This window comes from Pan troglodytes, chromosome 5 (assembly GCF_028858775.2).
Source record: "Pan troglodytes isolate AG18354 chromosome 5, NHGRI_mPanTro3-v2.0_pri, whole genome shotgun sequence".
In the NCBI taxonomy this organism is placed as follows: Eukaryota; Metazoa; Chordata; class Mammalia; order Primates; family Hominidae; genus Pan; species Pan troglodytes.
The window spans coordinates 136,506,239-136,527,980 of NC_072403.2; the positions used below are offsets into that span (position 1 = coordinate 136,506,239).

The following is a 21,742-nucleotide window of genomic DNA, read 5'->3' on the forward strand; positions in this document are numbered from 1 at the left end:
TACTCAGGAAGCTGAGGCACGAGAATCACTTGAACACGGGAGGCGGAGGTTGCAGTGAACCAAGATCACATCACTGCACTCCAGCCTGGGTGACAGAGCAAGACACGGTCTCAAAAAAAAAATTAAACTACAGTGTGATTAAATCATAAGTGTGTTTAACTATGAGAAATGCATTTTTAAAACTACTGCAAGAGGTGATAAAACAAATCAAGGAAGAAAGTATGCAAATAATTAAAATTTGGAAATTACTGGTCCTGGGGAAATACCATAAGCTTTGAGGTAAGACAAATAGGATATTCAAGCCTGCTCCTGTTGTGCTTTAGCAAGTCACTTGGTTGTTCAGCTTCAGTTTTCTCTCATTCTATGTAAGAATGTTCTCTCCAAAGGATTGTAGTGAGAATGAAATGAGATGCCTATGAAGTTGTCAACAGACCTTACTTTTCCATCCTTCATTTTTCTTTGTGCAAGTCTGAATTCTTAGTCATCCTAGCTGGCTTCGTTGACGGTGTTAACTCAAAATTCTGAGTTCTTGTGGGTATCATACTCAGAAGGATACCATACTGGTCCTAAGGTACTCAGTCGTCTTAGTTATTTCAGCTTTAGTGTCCCATGATTTTCATCTTTCCTATTGCACATCCCACTCACCTCACCACCCCCACGGTGACATTCCAGGGAGCAGGTATAAATACACACAGTCAGTCACACTCACATGCATTCACAGGTTCACACACATTCACATACTCACATACACACTCATATACACTCACCTGTTCACACACATTCACATAACCACTCACGCACAAACTCACATGCATTTTTCACTTACATTCACATACATACATACACACGTGTTCACACACACATTCGCATATTCATACATTCACACTTTCACACACATACACATACATGTGAAACACTGCAGCCACACAGAGCTACTCACCATTTCCTGTTTCCCTTCTGTATTCCTTTGTTCATTATTGTAACTTTGTCCACAATTCCCTCTTACATCTCCTTCTACTTAAATCTTTCTGTTCCTTTAGGTTTAGTTAACAAATCAACTCTCCTGTTAAGTCTTACATGATCACTCAACCAGACATGACCTTACCTTTAAGTGTTTTTTTTTAAATCTTTCCTAAGGTTATAGATATATTCTACCCTAAGATGTAATTACTTATGTTGTTTGACTAAATATCAGACTGTAAAGTTTTTGAAGGCTATGATCATGTCTTAGTTATTTCATCCCCCACAATGATTGTCTTCATTATGTTGAAGAAATATAATCTTAGTTAACTTTAATGAAATAGACTCTTTCAGGTTCCAAGCAATGGAGATGTATTTAAAATAGTTAAGTCACTTGGGGATAGATGTTTTAGTGATATACAACTTATTTTATCTGGATTTACTATTGTCAATCAAGGCAAAAGAGAAATCTGACTGGTTCTGTTGATCCATCTAGTATAAGGTTTACATTCATAATCTAATTAGTAATAAAAAGATATTTCATGTCCCAAATTCAGCATTCCTCAAAAGTGGGAAATAGATATGCTGGGTCCTTGAAATATTACAGATTTCTCTCCAGTTCCTTCCTTGGGCCACTTGTTTCCATACCTCTTCTTCAGGTCAGTATTATTTAGCTTCCAGGCATAAATTCTGTTGAGTTGTATATCTTTTTATAAGGAATAGCAATATAAAATAATAAACATATCTTTATAAAATAGCTGTACAAATATTACTACAAAAAAGATATAGTATGTGTCTGTTTCTACCCCAAGGAGTGTGTGCATTCTACAGATCAGCTAGCTCAAAAGTAAGAGGGAAAGTGTGAATGAGCTGAGTGTGCCCAGTCTTTTTTGCACTTATCCATCAAGTCAGTCCTGCATTGTGGAGTTGGTGGGGCTAAGTGATGGGAAAGAGAAAAGCAGGAGGTATATTTCTCCCATCTTTTTTCCCTGAGGAGGAATGAAATGGAAATTCTTTCTCATCTCTGAAAAACCTGAAGAGTGAGAAATAAGTACCTTTTCATTTCCCCTCCTCTATTGAGTCTAAGAATTAAACCCCAGGGGTATAATTATCCTGCAGAGGTGAGGGGATCAGAAGTGAACCAGGACAGTCCTTCTTCCACTTTCAGGTACTTCTGCACCAAAAACTTATTTTTGCAATGCAGTTTTAGGTACTTTCCTAACCCAGTGATAGACAGTTTAGCTGTTGCCTTTAGAAGGCTCTGAAATTATTTCTCTTGGAATCCACTAGCCCCCAGATTTATACTCAAAACTATTTCCCATCTAAAATTAGGCCCCCAAAAACTAGTATATCAAGATTTTGGAAGGAGGCCCCTGGGGAGGAATAATTTATCAATGCACACAGGAGAAATATTGTTGTCTCTTTACATTGAGGAAGAAAATAAGTGCTTTTGAGCTTAAGAGAAGTAAAACTATTTTAGAATACAAGAAGTTCTTTATTCAATTCTTTTAGCCACTCTTTGTTTATACTTTAAATCTGATATCCACCAAAACCTTTTCCCAATGTAGAGAAACTATAAAAAATAATTTGCTTTCCAGAAACCCATTTTAGTCAAAAAGAAACGTTAAACCAATTTATGAAGGGGCAGAGCTCATATGACCACAGTACTTTTATTTTAAGTGTATAAATCCTATTAACTTGATAAATATCAATTGAGAAGCTCTACTAGATACTTGTCATATCCAAGAGATACTTATGCTAGTAAGCAGTTGTTGAATGTATTTAGACTTTAGGTTCTATGCTGGTGTGCACTTGGCCATGGAAAGTGGTTGGGTAGTGAAGGACTACAAGGCCCAGGATCTGAAGCCAAATCACAATGGCACTAAGTTACAGGCAGGAATACAGTTGGCATAGGAAGAGGTATTACACAGGTACTGCAATTGCATGGGAAGTGTCTGGGGTGTTGAGTAGAGTGGAGAGAAGAAGGTTTAAAGTAAAGCAGGTAAGCCAGTATTGGTATTTAGAAGTATATACAGGCAAATAAATCCAGGCTCCATACACTTCAGGATTGGGGAGTGAGGGGAATACTGTGAGAAAGTTATAAAGCAGAGTGGCTAAGAAACAAGATCTGGGCAATAATACTAATGTCCTCAGTCAAAGGAAGGATTATTCAGATAAAAAATGGCTAATCATTACACATGGTCACAAATCTCATTAAGATTCTTCAAAGCTTTAGCACTAAGACCAAATTCATCGTATTAAAGGTAAGAATTTCCCTTTTACTTCTCTGGTACTCAATTACTTGGAAAAGGATGGTCATTAACTTCTCTGTAATACAGAATGAAAAAGCAATATAGAGAATGATGGCCATGGTCATGAGCTTAAGTCTTCTCACTCATAGTCTTTTACTTTTCCCACCAGTCCTACTATCTTAGTTTGCACTGTAAAATAGAGCAGAGAAATTACATAATTACCTGAATTATTTAGACTAAAAAAAAGTGATTGCTATGAATTACAGGAGCTCTTTCAAAATTTCCTAAACATGAAATATTTTTACTCTTTCCTTTTTTCTTACTTTTAGTGATTTTAGACAGGCTCATACATCTCTCTTTATGGAAAATGATTAACATGGACTCAACTGGGGAGAAATCAAATTATACAGTTAATAAAAACTAAACCTTCAGTCCACGCGAAGTAACAATGTAGCACCAGGGAAAATTAATTACTGCATTTTAGAGTGAAAGGAGTCAGACATGTCAAGTTTGAATTTAGCCTTGGAGCTACAACAAATTTTAGTTCTTTTGTGACTGAATTTTTAAAGTACAAAATTACTCAAAATAATGTAGCCGTATTCTACAAATGTAACTAGCTTTTTAAATTTTTCTAATGATTAATGCTTAAATTGCTTGAATTTTTTGTAGGAATCTTTTCAGATTCATTGTGTAAATTTGAGTCATTCCTTTGGTTCTAGCTGTGAACAATCACTGATCGGTGAAAAATTATTAAAATTGCTCCATTTCACAAGAGTGTTTAAGTGTTTTTGATACTTCTAAAGAGATTCTCAAAGTGCCTTGATGCTGAGAATTTATATGTAATCATTGTCAAATACAGCATAGTGCAGTATTTAAGAGCTCAAATGAGTAGTTGTCAATGGAGGCAGATTACTAACAATTGGGAATAAACCAGTAATTTATAGACTTAAAATTATAGTGTATTTTTCTGTTATTTTGTGTGAACTAGATAGATAGACTGATATCCTGAGAAGTTTACATTTTCCTCTCTATTTAAGTGGTACTGAATAAACCTAGGCAACAAAAAAAATTATATAATATGTGATTGTTAGTCTCTGTCTTATAATCACAAGATCATTTTGAAGGAAGAGGTTATACAGGTCTTTGAGTGCAGGCTTCTCTCTTGTAGGACCATCCAGCCTTTGCTTGAACACAAGCTGAATGAATTCACTACTCAGCACACCGCTTTTTCTACCAGGGAGCAGCTCTAATGCTTGGTGACTGGTCTGATTTACCGTCCAGATAAAGTCCTCAGCTTGACTCTTTGGCAAACTCCCAGGAGTTAACTATAAAGGAGTCTGATCCCTCAGACTTTTGATGTCTCTTTAATTGTGAGGATTCCACTTATTTCTTTCTTCACCAGACAGTCCAACAGAAATGCTCTCGAGGTTCCCCATTTAACATAATTTTTAGATCTCACAACTACCCCGGACACAGAGTCAGGATGTAGTTTAATCAGTGTCTGTTTTCAAATAAAAACTCCGAAAGAGTCTGATCAGACAACTGTAAAAGATCCCTTAAGTAAGTGTATGAGATTTGGTGTCACACAATTCCTTATGTCCACCGCAGGAAAACAGGTGGTTACTTTATTATTTCTTCATTGAGGTAGGTTAACAAAATTGACATATAAATTAAAATTATATCACAATATTTTTCTCCATGTGATTTCCAATTTCATATTGGTGATAATGACATACATTTAAATAGTGTAAATTCAGATAGCTAATTTGATTACAGCTGTGAACACACATTTTAATTAAAATTATTAAGGTAATTCTTTTCACAAGACTTCTCAAATCACTTTCTATACGCTTGAGGCGAGGATCATCAATACACAGGAAAAACATCTTGATAGATAATGATCTGTTTGTATAGACAAAATGAAATAAAAATGAGTAGGAAGGAAGTGTATATTTTAAATAAGAAGGCATAAGTTATGGCTAATGCTGCTGCAATATCAGCACCATTACTGTTACAGAATGAGCTGCTATTTTGCCCATCACCCCCATCCCTACCCTCATCTTGCTACCATTGCAACGAAATGATTGAATTGTTTGTTTGTTTCTTTCCCAATATTTGTGCCTTAAACTTCTAATTCTATTTTTCCTTATACTTCTTGAGTGAATACCCCCTCCTCTTGAAAGTGTTCCTTAAAACTGATAATGAGTACTTTTCTTTGTTTCTTAACATTCTTTTTGTACAGTGACCTTTCCACCAGTAGCCTCTTGGCTTTGTATGTTATAAAAGCTGCAAAGAGCTTTCCTTTGGAAACAATCCAAATGAAATAGATACATATACTTAAAAGTGTTTTATTTAGACTTAGAAGTTTATATTTGTCCCCACAAATTCTAAGCAGTATTGATCTATGTCCTTGCCAGGCTAAAACAAGACAAGAGACAAATCTTACTTTTAAAAATTCTCTTGTAAGAATAAAGTACAACTAAAGTATCTTTAAAAGCTTCTTCATCCAAATGCATGACAAATGTAACTCTATTGTAAATGCAAGGTACAATTAATTTTGGCTTAGAATTGGAAAACTACCTAAGAGGACACATCAAGGTCTTTTATGGTGCTGGGTAGGTTTCTAAAAAGCATTAAATTTTTTTTTGAAGTTAATTATGTGAATTATGTGTCCACCATTTTCTATTCTAGTGCTTCTTCCTAAAAGAAATTCTGCAAAATACCAAATATAGTGATTTGGCAATGATTGATAGGGTGACAAAGGGAATTTCCTTGAGAGGCAAGAAAGTACAGTGGGAAGTCAGAGAATAATTGATTTGAAATCTAGTCTTGTCCTTAATAAAAATAACTTGATGCAGTTATATGTGCACTCTCATCTTCTGTTAAATAAGAATAATAATCTCTACCTCCTAATTTTGTTGTAGCATACACTAGGTAATGAATACATAAATTTTATTTTATTTCTTTTGTAGTACACATTGCCTCAAAGTTAACAATAAGTTGCAGACTTATAATGAAGTAGGAGATACACTTGTAATCTTTAAAATGAAAAGATTTATAGAGATTTTACAGATAAATTTATTGCTAATTAGTATTTCATTTCTTCTCCAATTATAGCCATTCTTAATAACTAAAAAATGACCATGAAATTCATCATCAATAACATCAACACTTGGTTCATCTCTATCTTGTTATTACCATCTTGTGGTCATGTTTCCGTAAATTATTCTCTTCCAGAGAATATAATAAACATGGAAAAGGTCATAAAACTTTATTAGCATCTCTGGAAACAAACTGAACCAAGAGACATTTTAAACTATGTATCAAAATGAGATCAGGTTTCAATTCAATTTTATTGACAAGTTAAAATCTTTGGAGCCCAGTACCCTTGCACACCACATTACAACTGATGGCACCTAGAGCCCGAGGACCAGTCCTCTGAGGGCCTACCTCTACTACCACCAGCAACCTTGCTTCCTCCACTGGCAGAGTCACTGCACAACCATGCATGTGCCTCAGGCGCTTGAGAGCCAGCTTTTTCAGCAACTCTTCCCCAGCAAAGATATGCCACAGCCTCCACAAACAACCATAGCTTAGGCCACAGAAGCACTTGCAAACACCACTAACATTGATTACAGCCAAAGAAATCATAAGGAGAGTATACTACTGTGCTCACACAGAACCAAAGCCAAAGCACTCTACCCAATGAACACCATAGATACATCTACAGGGGAAAAAAAAAAAATTTCCTAGAAAATGTTCTCCATACAATTGGAAAAAATAACGGTTTCACCAGATGTGCAGATATCAATGTATAGACACAAGAAACATAAACAAGCAAGTAAACATGATACCTCCAAAGAAACACAGCCACTAACAGACCTCAAGTAAAAGAAAATATATTGAAATGCCTAAAATGTAATTCAAAATAATTATCTTAAGGGAACTCAGTGAGATACATGAGAACACTGATAGACAATTAAACAAAATTAGGCAAGCAATTCATGATCTGACTGAGAAATTCAACAGAAATAGATCTAATAATAAAAAACCAAACAGAAATCATATTTGAAGATTTTTGTGAATAAAATTAAAAGTACAATTGAGCACTTCAATAATAGACTAGATCAAGCAATGAAGGAATTTTTGAACTTGAAAACGAGTCTTTTGAAATAAGCCAGTCACACACACAAAAAAAGAATAATAAAAGCCTATGTTACATGTGGGATACAATTAAGTAAACAAATATTTGCATTTTGGGAATTCTAGAAAAATTAAAGATTGGAAAAGCCATAGAAAACCTATTTAATGAAATAATAACTAAAAATTTTCCAAGTTTTAGAAGAGATATAGACATCCAGATCCAAGAAGCTGAATGATTCCCAAATATAATCAACCCAAAAGTGTTCTCTATGAGGTATATTACAATCAAATTGTCAAAAGCCAAAGAGAGAATTCTAAAAACAGCAAAAACAAACAAACAAACAAACAAAATTCAAGTCACATATAAGGGAATCCCCTTCAGACTAACAGGAGATCTTTTAGCAGAAATTTTACAGGTCAGAAGAATAGTATGAGGTAATATATTCAAAGTGCTGAAAGAAAAAGAAAGAGAAAGAAGAGAGAAAGAAAAAAGAAAAGAAAAAGACAAGGAAAGGAAAGGAAGAAGAGGAAGGAAGGAAGGAGAGAGAGAAAGAAAGAGAAAAAAGACAAAGAAAGAGAAAGAAAGAGCTAGCCAAGAATACTATGCACAGCACGGCTATTCTTCAGAATTGAAGGTTAAAGTTTTACTCAGAGAAGCAAAAACTGAATAATTCATTACCATCAGACCAGCCATACAAAAAAATGCTTAAGGGAGTTCTTTATCTGAAACTTAAAGGATAATATCTATCATTATGAAAACATACAAAAGTATATAAAACTCACTGGTAGAACAGATATACAAATAAGACAGAGAAAAGAATCAAATGCTATCACTACAGAAAACCAGCAAATGGCAAAGATAAAGAATAAGAGAGGAAGAAAGAGTAAAGAATATACAAAACTACCAGAAAACAATTAATAAATGATGGGAGTAACTCCTCACCTATTAATAACAACCTTGACCGTAAACAGTTTAGGTTTCCCAATTAAGAGATATAGACAAGATTCAACTATCTGCTGCCTACAAGAAACTAACTTCAACTGTAAAGACACACATAGATTCTAAGTGAATAAATGGAAAAAATATATTCTATGGAAACCAAAAGCATGCAGGAGTTGCTATATTTGGACAAAATAGACAGTAAGTAAAAATCATAAAATATTATAAAGAAGGTCATTGTATCATAATAAATGGGTCAATTCAGCAAAAGGACATATCAATTATAAATAGACATGCACCCAACAATGGAGCACCCAGATACATAAAGCAAATATTATTAGTGCCAAAGAGAGAAGTAGACTCCAATAAAATAATAGTTGGAGACTTCAAAATACCACATTCGGCCTTGGACAGATTATCCCGACAGAAAATCAACAAAGAAACATTGGACTTGAACTGCACTATACAGCAAATAGGCATAACAGACATTTGCAGGACATTTCATGTAATAACTACAGAATACATATTCTTCTCATCAGGACATGAAACATTCTCCAGGATAGAGCATATGTTGGGCCACACAACAAGTCTCAGCAAATTTTTAAAAATTTAAATCATGTCAAGTATCTTCTCAGACCACAATAGAATAAAACTAGAAATAAATAACAAAAAAAAGGAACTTTGGAAACCATACATGTCCATGAAAACTGAACAACATTTTGCTGAATGACCAATGAGTCAATGAAGAAAAAAAAAATCTTGAAACAAATGAAAATGGAAACACAACATACAAAAACCTATGGGTTACAGAAAATGCAATACTAAGTAGAAAGTTCATAGCAATAAATGGCTATCTCAAAAGAGGAGAAAGTTTTCAAATAACCCATGTACCTCGAGCATCCAGGGAAGCAAGGAAAACTAAACCCATAGTTAGTAGGAGAAAAGAAATAAAGATCAGAACAGAACTAAATGAAATAAATACAAAATACAAAAGATCAACAAAATGAAAAGTTGCTCTCTTGAGAAGAAAAACAAAATCAATAATCCATGATGCGGACTAAGAGAAAAGGGGAGAAGACCCAAATAAATAAAATTAGAAATGAAAAAGAAGACATTACAACTGATACCACAAAAATACAAAGGAGCACAGACTATTATGAAAAACTCTATGCCAACAAATCGAAAAACCTAGAGGAAACAGATACAGTTCCAGACATATATAACCTACCAAAATTGAACAAGAAAGAAATAGAAAACCTAAACAGACCCATAAAAAGTAATACGATTGATCAATAATAAAGTCACCCAACAAAGTAAAGCCAGGCTTCACTGCTGAATTCTACCAAACTTTTAAAGAACTAAAACCAGTTATCAAACTATTTCACAAAAACTGAAAAGGAAGGAATTCTTTCTAGCTAATTATACAAGGCCAGCATTACCCTGGTACCAAAACTAGAAAATGACACAAAAATATGTTCATCTATGCATTTATGTGCATCTGGTGAACATGGATGCAAACGTCCTCAACAAAATACTAGGAAACTGAATATAACATTACATTAAAAGATAATAGATGATAATCAAGTAAGATTTATCTCAGGGATGGTAGGAAATTTCAACATATGTAAATTAATAAATGTGATGCATTATATCAACAGAAGTAAGGACAAGAACCACGCGATTCAGTAGGTGCAGAAAAAGTATCTGATCATATTCAGCATAGCTTAATGATAAAACAACTTTCAACAAATTAGGTATAAAAGAAACATACCTTGACAGAATGAAGGCAATATAAGACAAAACTACAAATAACATCACACCTAATTGGGAAAAGCTAAAAGCCTTTCCTCTAAAAAACTGAAACAAGATATGAATGCCCATTTTTACCTCTCTTATTCAATATAGTACTAAAATGTCTAGCAATTAGATAAGAGAAAGAAAAAGAGGGCATCCAAATTGGAAAAAAAGGAAGTCAAATTGTCCCTCTTTGCAAATAACATTTTTGTGTTATTTTTTATTTAGAAAATAAATTTTTGCATTATTTTTTCTTTAGAAAAACCTAAAGATTCCACCACATGTCTCTTAGAATTAATAAATTTACTAAAGTTACAAGATATAAAATCAACATACAAAAATTAGTAGCATTTCTAAACAACGAGAACAAAGTAGGTAAGAAAGAAATTATGAACACAATCCATTTAAAATAGCTACAAAAATAAATACCTAGAAATAAATTCAGCCAAAAGATGAAAGATCTCTACAATGAAACAGTAAAACACCGATTTAAAAAATTAAAGAGGACCCCCCAAAATAAAAAGACATTCTATACTCATAGATTGGAAGAATTAATATGGCTAAAATGACCATCATATCCAAAGCAATCTATAAATTCAATCCAATTCCTATCAAAATATCAATGACATTCTTCAAATAGCAAAAACAATTCTAATATTTGTATGGAACCACAAAAGACCTCAAGTATTCAAAGCAATTCTGGGGAAAACAAACAAACTGAAGGCATCATACTATCTAACTTAAAAAATATATATGCTACAGTATAGTAACCAAAACCAAAACATAGTATTGGTTCAAGAACTGGCACATAGACCAGTGGAACAGAATAGAGAACCCAGAAAAAAATCCATGTATTCACAGCTGACAGATTTTTGCCAAAGGTTCCAAGAACATACATTGGAGAAAGAATCGGCTCTTCAATACATAGTGCTGGGAAAACTGGATAACTGTATGCAGAAGAATGAAACTAGACCCCTCTCTCTCACCATATCCAAAAATCAACTCAAAATGGGTGAAAGACTTAAATGTAACACCTGAAACTATAAAACTATTAGAAAAACATAGGGAAAATGTTTCATGACATAAGTCAAGGCAAATATTTTATGGGTAAGACTTCAAATGCACAGTCAATGATATCAAAAGTAGACAAATGGGAGTATGTCAGACTAAAAGCCTTCTGCACAGCAAAGGAAACAACCAAAAGAGTGAAGAGATAACCAGTAGATGGGAGAAAATATTTGTAAACTATTCGTACAAGAGATTAATAACCAAAATGTACAAAGAACTCAAACGACTTAGCAACAACAACAACAACAGCAAAAAACATATAATTCAATTAAAAGATAAGCAAAGAGGGCCGGGCGCGGTGGCTCACGCCTGTAATCCCAGCACTTTGAGAGCCCAAGGCGGGTGGATCACAAGGTCAGGAGATTGAGACCATCCTGGCTAACACGGTGAAACCCCATCTCTAATAAAAATACAAAAAGCCAGACGTGGTAGTGGACGCCTGTAGTCCCAGCTACTCGGGAGGCTGGGGCAGGAGAATCACTTGAACCTGGGAGGTGGATGTTGCAGTGAGCTGAGATTGCACCACTGCACTCCAGCCTGGGGGCAGAGTGAGACTCCGTCAAAAAAAAAAAAAAGATAAGCAAAGAATCTGAATAGAAACTTTTTAAAAGAAGATATACAATTGGCCCATAAGCATATGAAAAAATAATCAGCACCACTAATAATCAGGGAAAAGTGAATCAAAACCACGATGAAATATCACCACACCCCTAGTTAGAATGACTATTATCAAAAAGGTAAAAAGTAAATGCTGGTGAGGATTCAAAGAAAAAGGAACTCTTATACACCATTGGTGGGAAGTAAATTAGTACAGCCGTTGTGGAAAACAATGTAGAGTTTCCTCAAAAAACTAACCATAGAACTACCAACAATTCTTCTACTGGGTATTACCAAAAGGAAAGGAAATTAGTATATCAAAGAGATATCTGCACCCCCATGTTTATTTCAGTACTATCCACAATAGTGGAGATACAGAATCAACCTAAATGCCTATTAAAAGATTAATAGATACGAAAATATGGTATATATAGGCTGGGAGTGCGATGGCTCATGCCTGTAAATCCCAGCACTTTGGGAGGCCAACGTGCATGGGAGTTCCAGACCAGCCTGACCAATATGGTGAAACCCCGTCTCTACTACACATACAAAAATTAGCCAGGCATGGTGGCGTGTGCCTGTAGTCCCAGCTACTCAGGAGGCTGAGACAGGAGAATTGCTTGAACCCAGGAGGCAGAGGTTGCAGTAAGCCGAGATCACGGCACTGCATTCCAGCCTGGGCAACAGAGTGAGACTCCGTAAAGAAAAAAAAAAGTATATATAATATACACAACGAAATACTATTCAGTACAAGAATGAAACCTTGTCATTCATGAAAACATGGATGAGTTTGCAGTGAAAGTTAAATGCTACTTGTTCTCACTCGTATGTGCGAGCTGAATAAGTTGATCTCATAGAAGTGGAGAGTAGAGGTGCAATTATTAGACACTGAGAAGAGTCAGGGGAGAGAAGGATAGGGAGAGGTTGGTTAATGAATTAAAATTTACAGCTAGTTGGGAGGAATAAATTTCAATGTTCTATAGCATTGCAGGGTGACTTTAGTTAACAATCATTTATTGTATATTTTCAAATAGCTAGAAGGAGGATTTTGAATGTCTCCAACACAAAGGATACATATTTGAGGTGATGGATATGCTAATTATTCTGATTTGATACATGAATCAAAATATCACTCTGTATCCTATAAACACATACAATTACTATGTGTCAACTGAAAATAGAAGCAAAACTAATTTCTGGAGCCAAGCACAGACACTATACGAGTCATAATTTCTGACTATCGAAAAATGATAATGACAGTTCCAGGGGTGGGTTTCCTATTCAGGGACAATAGTGACTGGCAGTAATGGTGGGGAACTATTGAGGAGGACATTGCCTTGTTTCTTAAATGTCTCTAAGCCTTCAATATCTTCAGCATGTCTGTGCCTTCATGCTAATTAAAAATTCACATAAATATGCTTTTAAAATTAGTAAAATTGTGGCCTCAGGTGAGTTCTTAAATGGCAGTAACATCTCTGGAAATACTTAACTTGTTCATTGAAAACTGAGCCTCTAGAGTGAATGCAGCTAACTTTTCAAAGCTCTTAGGGAAAGGAACACTCACAATATGGGAAAAGATACCTGTGGGGAGGGAACAAACAGGAAAGTGAGAAAACAGCAGGAAAAGCTCTGCCAAAAAGGATTCAGTACATTGAAAACTATAAAGTCAGTGAGAAGTTGATCTTTCATTATCGTAACCAGCTGAGAAAATTCTGCCTCTAGCATCTGCTAGTAAAGGCGTGAAAGAGAGAAGACTCATTTTGCCAAACTTAGATCCCACTCATAGCTGATGAGTTCTAACTTTAGAGGTGGAAAATAAAATTGAGATTTTGAGCCTGGAAGTTCGATGAACTTTAACATAGCATGGAGATTTGCTTATTGAATTTTTTTGTCCCGTTTCCTATTTTTTCTTTTCATTTCTATCCTTCCTTCCTTCCCTCTCATCCTTCCTTTCTTCTTTCCTTCCATCTTTCTTCCTTGTTTTCCTTTTTTACCTTTCAGTGAATTACAAGGATCACCTTAAAACAAAATTCTTTGTATTCTAGCAGCAAACTTTCCTGTGCAGTTGAGAGTTGATATGCACTTCTTGAGAAGGAACTGTGAACATATTGGGTTTAACATGTTCCTGTACCCTTAAGAAAAAAGCAACTGACTAAGACAATGTTGCTATTCGTACATATAAAGAGGTACCAGGTCTAACACTGTGAGGTTTGAAAAGGAATGGAATTAATCAGGAAAAGCTGTTGAGAAGGGGTAACTCAAAGTATTAATTCAAATGAAGAGAGATACGCAGAATGTTAATAGGAAGTTATAAGGAGGCTTTCATAAAAATGCAATATTTGTAGCAATACTCAGAATGCAAAAGGGATAGACCAATGACAGACAACATAAAACATTTATCTGGACCGAGAAGGCAGTCGGGATAAGACTTGGAAAAATGAAATAATGGCCTTTGTTGGTACATGGACATGAGAAACCTGTTTTCAGGCAAGAAATAATTAAAACATATAATAGCAATGAACTTTAAATATTTTACATTATATCTTTAGTGAATCTTTCCACATAATCAGAAGAAATACATTTTGTTGTTAAAACACTAGCTTTTTTTTTTTTTTTTTTTTTTTTTGAGACAGTGTCTTGCTCTGTTGCCCAGGCTGGAGTGCAGTGGCAAGATCTCAGCTCCCTGCAACCTCCGCCTCCTGGGCTAAAGCAATTCTCCTGCTTCAGCCTCATGAGTAGCTGGGACTACAGGTGTGCACCACCATGCCAGCCTTATTTATTTTATTTTGTATTTTTAGTAGAGATGGGATTTCACCACTGTGGCCAGGCTGGTCTCAAACTCCCAAGGTGATCCACCTGCCTTAGCCTCCCAAAGTGCTGGATTTACAGGTGTGAGCCACCGCACCCAGCCAAAAGATTAGCTTTTAGAAAGACAAATACCACTGGACTTTACTTATATGTTTTTAGAGCAATGGTTGTAATGTTTTCCATGCTCACAGAAATATTTTATAAACTCTTTCCTGAATAACTAATGTCAGGAACCAAGAGCTGGAGTTAACCCTAGCTATGGTGTCATATTGAATTATGATATATAATCAACCAGATCCCAAAGTTACCCATAGTTGAAGACTCTAACAAAGTAGGAACAGGAGTATATATCTGATCGCCCTTCACAATATAGTGGAATGAATCACACCTTTGAATTTTTTAGTGGGTAGATATAAATTTTTTCTGTTCTGGGCTGCATTTCTATAAAGGCAGCTTTCATTCAACCTGTTAAATAAACATATTTGTAATTTTGGTTATCTTCTCAAAACCATACTTTCTCAGCTGTTCTTCCTCGCATCTTGAACAATATAATTTGCTTTCACTGCTTTTCATATGCTACCAGGATAACTTTAGCATTGGGGGTTTTATATGTAGAAGTGGATTTGCATAGATCTATACAAGTATTACCAGAAAAATGCTATACTTAGAATGATAAATTCACCAGCAGAAAACAAGCCATGACTAATAACAATTTTAAAGAATTTTTCAGGGTTTTCTATGAGTGAGTGTCCACATGTAGATATTGGCAGTGCAATACAGAACAGTGCTTTCTGATGATAACTTAAAATTTAATCCAGTATATGTTGATTGTAAATAAATAAGAGTTCATGAAAATACGTGATTCTTCATGTCAAATACAGCCTCCCCCACTATTCCATCTCCTGCATCCTTTGATAATTACAGGATGTTATTCATCATGGATTTTCCTATTTCTCTCAGTCATAAAGATGAACTGCATATAGTTTTGTTAATGTAAATATTGATACTTCCCAGGGTACGTTTTGTTTGTTAAAATTTGCTTTTTTCCCTTAAATGTACTTGCTTGGCATTCCTCTAGTGTCATCAACATAAGTATGTTTTAAGGCAAGGAGAATGCTGACTTGGTCCCATTCTTAACTCTGAAAATATTAAAAGCACTGCTCCTGGTCATAGTTTCTGCTTCTCTGTGTCCTTGTAGAACTCAGGAGAGTAGTCTGGGTATAATTAAGGACAAGCACTCAGAATTTATAATAATGGCATCTGTGTTACCAACTTCCTCATGACTACTATTAAATACAGCACCTGTACTGGTTGCACCACATATCTCCTGCACAGCCCACCCAATCCTACAAGAGAAAGATTAGTTTTATTGTAATAACTCTTGGCTTATATTTAATGGTGCTTGTGGTCTCTTACTGATCAAAAACCTTTCAATAAGCAGGATTTATTGATCTGGCACTTAGGTCCCTCTTCAATCTAGCCACAGTTTATCTTTCCAATGCTATTCTATACTACTACTAACAAAATCCCATCTCATAAGTATAAGGCTACATATTGCTACTTAGAAATACAAGTTGTATATCTATAGTTTTGATTATTGTTTCACTTTACTTAAAATTGTCTTTTTTCCCCTGGCTGTGGGTCTATCTAAGCCTGGCTCTTTCAGGTTCCAGCTAGAGTTCCCAGGCACCATACCATTTGAATTCTTGGACATAGATTGTCCACATCACTTATTAAGTACTTATCAAATACTTTCTTATATCGGTATATTTTATTTTTATACCTAGTTTCCCAAAAGAGACAATAGCCCCATGATGTCATATATGCTATCTTACTATCTTACATAGATTCACATCACATCATTATGGCCTGGTAAGGTGATTTACATATGGTATAGGAATTATTAATATTTGTGTAACTAACTTGATAACTCTAGGCTTATTGCCATTTCATAAGGAGTGCATTTCTAGCCTTTTAGTAACCACACTGCCTAGAAATGAGAAGTTATCCATTTTTAATATTATTCTAAAAGAAGAAGGTAATAGAAAACTCCAGAAATCTAAGAAAATATTTCATATTTTTAAATTGCAACTCTCACACTCCACCTTCAAATCTCTGTAATCTAGCCCCCATTACTTACTATCATAACAGTTACATGCATGTGTGCTTTGCTCTTCAAATACCATAAGCTGGAAAAGTAAATTTTAGCTTTTTATTGAAATTCTGAAATGTCATTAGTATCATTTTCTCATTTACTTGTCAACTTTTTTTTTTAATCAAATGCTTATTATTTGTTGAGCAATTAGGCTTCTTACATTGACCTGAATACATACAGGCCCTGTCAGAAACAAATTTTAGTGCTAATAACAGCTTTCATGTAACACATCATCAGACCTTGTTATTTTGAAGAAATGACATGACCAAAAATGGGGTCCTTTAATCTGAACTTTTTGAAGATTTGCTAGGAGAGATGAATAAATAAATTAACACCAAGATTTTTTATCACTATGCTGATGTGAACATATAATTATGAAAGTTTTCTTTAGATTTAAAAGTTTTATCATCTTAACAATTCTGAGTCCCTTTTTCATGTTTTTCCTGTGAATACATCCCGAATGCATCCAGAGTGTAAAAGATTTTGTTTGTGCTTTTCTTTTCTTTTCTTTTTTTCTTTTTCTTTTTTTTTTTTTTGAGACATAGTCTCGCTCTTTTGCCCAGGCTGGAGTGTAGTGGCACGATTTTGGCTTACTGAAACCTCCGCCTCCCGGGTTCAAGCGATTCTCCTGCCTCAGCCTTCGGAGTAGCTGGGACTACAGGCATGTGGCACCACGCCCAGCTAACTTTTTGTATATTTAGTAGAGACGGGGTTTCACCATGTTAGCCAGGATGGTCTTGATCTCCTGACCTTGTGATCCGCCTGCCTCGGCCCCCCAAAGTGCTGGGATTATATGGCATGAGCCACCATGCCCAGCTTGTTTGTGGTTTTCTACCTTATTTTGTGACATTGAGACTTGTGGTTTGTGTCAAAAGTCATAATTTTGAGCTGAAAATTACAAAGCATACAGGAATTAAATAACCTGCTGATATACATGGCACGGATCACACTGAGGAATTCCTGTTATATTTAAAAGGGGACTTCAAGAAAACCCTTATGTTGTCTGTTTTACAAGAAGAAATTTATATTTTGTAGTTAAAACATTGAATATGTGCACATACACACAGAGACTTCTTGTTTAAATGTCTACAGGAAAATAGATGAAAGTATAAAATAATACCAGAAATTTTCCATTTAATGATAGCTGGTTGAAGATATACACTTACTTATATTTTATCCTAAAATAGCAACAAATTGATGTTAAGGAATTAACAGTGAGACAAGAAGTTTCAGCAATTTTTAGAAGATTGAAAGTAGATAGAGGATTGGCAAGTGAGTTAGCAGAAAGGAAAACCCAAAAACTTATGAACATGCAGAAGAGGATTCCAAAGTACAAATTTGGCAGGTAACATCCTCTAACAACAGGATTTGGAAGTGGAAGGAATGTGTGAGGTAGAGGACCAAAAACTGGAATAGGTTGAACAATCTGTTTAAGGAACAGGTAGCTTGCCTTAGCCTCTTCCTATGGTCTCCACATCAGGCTTCTCCCCCAAACAGGCAAGCCTCTTGAGGCACAGGTCAGCATCAGCAGTTTCTAAACAGAAGTTTAAATTAAAATTTGCATACTGAAAAAATAAAAACTGCATACTATGTAGCAAGACCACCAGCTCCTTCCCAGTTCAGCCCCAAAATGCTGTGGTTTGGTGCCTAATAATAAGAAGACTTGAAGACCCAAAGCAAAATCCTACAGACTCCTATACATAGAGCATTTGGAAGGCACTGCCCCATCATCTTACGTGAGAGACAACAAATGACCAGCACACTAATGTATAACAAAGCACCAATCAAGTTTTAGCTCCTCCTATTTAATATGAAAAGACAACCAGGGATCACCAGACTTTTAAGGAAGGCTCCAACATGAAAGTCAAAGATAAGAATAAACATAATAGAAAATCTTTAAGTCATCCTCACTGGCTGTTCCCAATGCTGGGAATGCTCTTTCTCATCCTTTCTCATCTTTGCTCTGTTCACTCCTTCACTTCATTCACTGGCTGCTGTTCAAATGTAAGATACTGAGATATCTTTTCTTACCATTACATCTAGAATAGTGTTACCCACTCCCTCACCCTCACCCAGTTCTTGGTCATTCTATTTATTTACTTGAATTTATTTTCCTTATTATATTAATCACTGCACAGATATTTTGGTGTATTTATATATTTGTTGTCCATCTCCTCCATTACAAAATAAACATTCATAAGGGGAAGGAATATTGTTTATAGACAATAATTGTTTTTAATTTTTATTTATTTAGTGAAGACGAGTAACTTGAATAAAGCAAAAGCAATGTAGAAAATATAATTTTAAAACTCTGATAATTCAGAGAACTAAGAAAACTTATAGCCAAGACACAATTAAAAGAAGACTATATAAAAAGAACAATTAGAGAATAATTAGCTCTTGGAAGTTCAAAACGTTAAAAATTTTAAAATAGTTCACTATTAGACTCGCAAGACTTGGTAAAGAAAATCTCACAGAGTAAAGAGAAATGAGAAATATAAACAGTGGGAAAGAAGAGATAAGAAGGTGAGAGATCAGTCCTGGAAGTCAACTGTTTGACTAACAGAATTTCCTGTAGTAATAGAAAAGGTGGAAGGGAGGAAAAAATTAAGGATATAATGCAATAATATTTTCTAGACTATAATTAAAGGGCCCATATATTGAAAGGCCCAAAGATGCTCTACAAGCTAAATGAAAAACAGCAACAACAACAACAAAAACACCCAGTTACTTCCTTTAGAGAATTTCAGAACTGGGAGCTGAATGTATTTCCTACATAAAGAAACCTCAGGCTAGGTGCAGTGGCTCACGCCTGTAATCCCAGCACTTTGGGAAGCCGAGGCGAGTAGATCACTTGAGGCCAGGAGTTTGAGACCAGCCTGGCTAACATGGTGAAACCTCATCTCTACTAAAAATACAAAAATTAGCCAGGTATGGTGGTGCATGCCTGTAAACCATGATACTCAGGAGGCTGAGGCAGAAGAATTGCTTGAAGTTGGGAGGCGGAGGTTGTAGTGAGCTGAGATAATGCCACTGCACTCCAGTCTGGGTGACAGAGGAAGACTCCATCTCAAAAAACAAAAACAAAAACAAAAACAAAACAAAACAACAAAAGCAAGAAACCTCAAATATTTTAAAGGAAACCAAAATAAGGTGTAGAGTATATATATATGTCTTAAAACCTAAAAAATAATATACAATGTAGTATTTTATATTATTAATGGGTATGGATATGTAAATATTTAGGAAAACTGTAAAAAAAAGCCATGTGAACACTAATTCTAAAATCATGATAGTAATTATCCCTGAAGAAGAAGTGAAGAAAGTAATATTTAGGAGAAGTACAGAGAAGGCATCATTTATATTGTATAAAATATTCTATTAAAAATGACTTCAGTCTGGGTGTGGTGGCTTACACCTGTAATCCTAGCACTTTGGAAGGCTGAGGCAGGCAGACCACTTGAGGTCAGGAGTTCAAGACCAGACTGGCCAACATAATGAAACCCTGTCTCTACTAAAAATAGAAAAATTAGCCAGACGTGCTCACTTGAACCCAGGAGGTGGAGGGTCTAGTAAGCCAAGATTGTGCCACTGCACTCCAGCCTGGGCGACAGAGCGAGACTCTGTCAAAAAAAAAAAAAAAAAAAAAGACTTCAAGCAAATATAGCCTAAGGATTAATGAAACTGGGTGGTGGGTATAATGACGTTATTATAATATCCTTTATACTCTTCAATGGTTTTGGAAATATATCATTGCTTTTTTAAAAACAGATGCAAAATACCAAAAGAAAGAAAGAATGGAAACAGGTTACATTTTTTTAAAATGTCGGGAAGCAAAATGATATTGGACTTCTCAACTGCAAAAACAGAAACTAGAAAATAACGGAGAAATTTCCACATGATTCTGAGAGAAAATCATATTTAACCAAGCAGTATTTAACCAAGCAGTGTAAATGTGTCCATCCAAAATATCAGTCAATTAATATAAAAATGTAATGAAAGCACATTCATCAGACTTAAGAAACCAGTGACTAACATGCTCTGTAAAACAAGAGAAGAAACCAATTAAGAGAAAGACATGAGAAATGTTAAAGAGAAATTATACCAATACTTGTTAAGAATGGCAAGATGGATTTTATTTGAACTACTGCAGTAGGGAAGAGAGACTTCAATATTGAACTGACATCATCTCCAAGTAAAACAAACAAAGAACACTTTACTCAAGACCATTGCAATTGGAGAGAAGACCACTGCAGTATAGAGACAGACTGAACTCAGCTCCACTGAAAAGAAAGCAGAAGGATTATTAAATGCTGACGTGAACCAGTAGGGAGTACATTAGTGGGGAAGTTGGTGAATGTGTTTAGGCAATCTGAGTTTGCTAATTGTCACTTACCTGAGTTAGGCTCCTACTCTCCTACACAGATTGAAATAGAGGTGCTATCATTTTTCACAATTACATTTCAAAGGGATATCTCTCATGTCCTTGAGAAAGACATTCCTGAGTTGTAGAAAATTTACATCTCAAAAATAGGGAGAAAAAATTGATAATTGCAAAATTTCTAAAGTAAGTGCTCTAAGAAAAGGGAAGTTAGAGGCCCATATTGAGGAAAAATCTCTTTGAAGTTTAGTCGAGCTGATAGGAACATTAAGGTCATGTTGGTCAGATCCAGGAAACTGGGGGTTCAACATGCAAGAGAACTGATGATATTGGGTGGAGGCCTACATTAAATTATGTGCATCAAGTTCATGGAGTGTGATGGAAGCCGAAGCCTGGAGGATTCCAAGTCATAGTTCACCTGAAAAAGAACAAACAAAAAAGGCATTAAATGATCCTGAAGTATTGGACCATGTAGAAATGAATATTGAATGAGTCCTTACAGTTCTATTGGTCAATTTGAAAATAATTAGTGGTAGATATGCTACAAAGAGATGATGAAAATCTGCCCAAAAAATGTGAAGAAATCAAAAAAACAAAGATCGCTGGAAAATCCCAAAATACATGGAGATTAAACAACAAATTCT

The 21,742-nt window shown here is 35.1% G+C and overlaps 1 protein-coding gene and 1 long non-coding RNA gene across 11 annotated transcripts in view; one reads left to right on the forward strand and one right to left on the reverse strand.

Annotated features, from left to right (window-relative positions):
- Positions 1-21,742, forward strand: part of NKAIN2 (sodium/potassium transporting ATPase interacting 2) — a 1,022,574-nt gene that overhangs the window by 823,771 nt on the left and 177,061 nt on the right. The window lies entirely within an intron of this gene.
- The window catches only part of LOC104006968 (uncharacterized), a 314,849-nt gene continuing 313,512 nt past the window's right edge, over positions 20,406-21,742 (reverse strand). For 3 of the 5 annotated variants that reach the window (XR_010158178.1, XR_010158176.1, XR_010158175.1), the window contains one exon: positions 20,407-21,516. This is a non-coding gene — a long non-coding RNA (uncharacterized LOC104006968). Of the gene's footprint in view, positions 21,517-21,742 lie in introns of all 5 variants that reach the window. The other 2 variants (XR_010158180.1, XR_010158177.1) reach the window with 1 other exon arrangement.